The following is a 674-nucleotide window of genomic DNA, read 5'->3' as shown; positions in this document are numbered from 1 at the left end:
AGGCGGGCTGGCCCATCCCCGCCTCGCAGGGACGATGCTGCGCGGCGGGAGGCTCTGACTCAGCCCACCCGCGGGCACCGGCCCCCTTCCCTCGCTGCCCGCCTCGCTGCCGGCATCCTCACCCCGCGGGCAGCCCCGGAGCCCCCGGGACTACCTGGAGCACAGCGTGGCGGAAAGCCACCATCCCTTCGAAGCGGCCTTGGCCGGGTGCCGGGGACCACTTTGGGGACATATCCTGTCCGTCGCTCCGTGGGAAAGCCGCGCTGACCTCTTCCTTGGCCACGGGGCTGTTCCAGCACGGGTGTGCCCAGGCTGGCTCTGAGATGCCAGGCTGTAGCCGGCGCCGCAGCGGGAGCCCATCCCGGCCGGGGAGCCCACGCTCGGCTGCTCTCGTGCCTCTGGATCCGGCCGAGGGGTGGGAAGCGGGAACACCATCCAGCTCTGCCCGGCTTCTGCCCCGTCGGGGCAGCCGGCCCCGCGGCGGAGCGGCAAAGGAGAGCAGCCGGGCCCTGCCGGGGCTTTCCCAAAAAAGGTCTGAACTCTTCGGTTGAGTTTGCCACTTCCCTTACCACTCCCTTTCCTGTGAGAGGATGTGTTCGGCCGCTTTTCTTTTCTCTTTCTCTCTTCTTTTCTCTCCCATCTCCCTGCCCTCAGACCTGGTGATCCCGGCGATG

The sequence above is a fragment of the Charadrius vociferus genome, unplaced genomic scaffold (genome assembly GCF_000708025.1).
Source record: "Charadrius vociferus isolate BGI_N301 unplaced genomic scaffold, ASM70802v2 scaffold259, whole genome shotgun sequence".
In the NCBI taxonomy this organism is placed as follows: Eukaryota; Metazoa; Chordata; class Aves; order Charadriiformes; family Charadriidae; genus Charadrius; species Charadrius vociferus.
Note: the sequence above shows the minus strand (reverse complement) of the source record.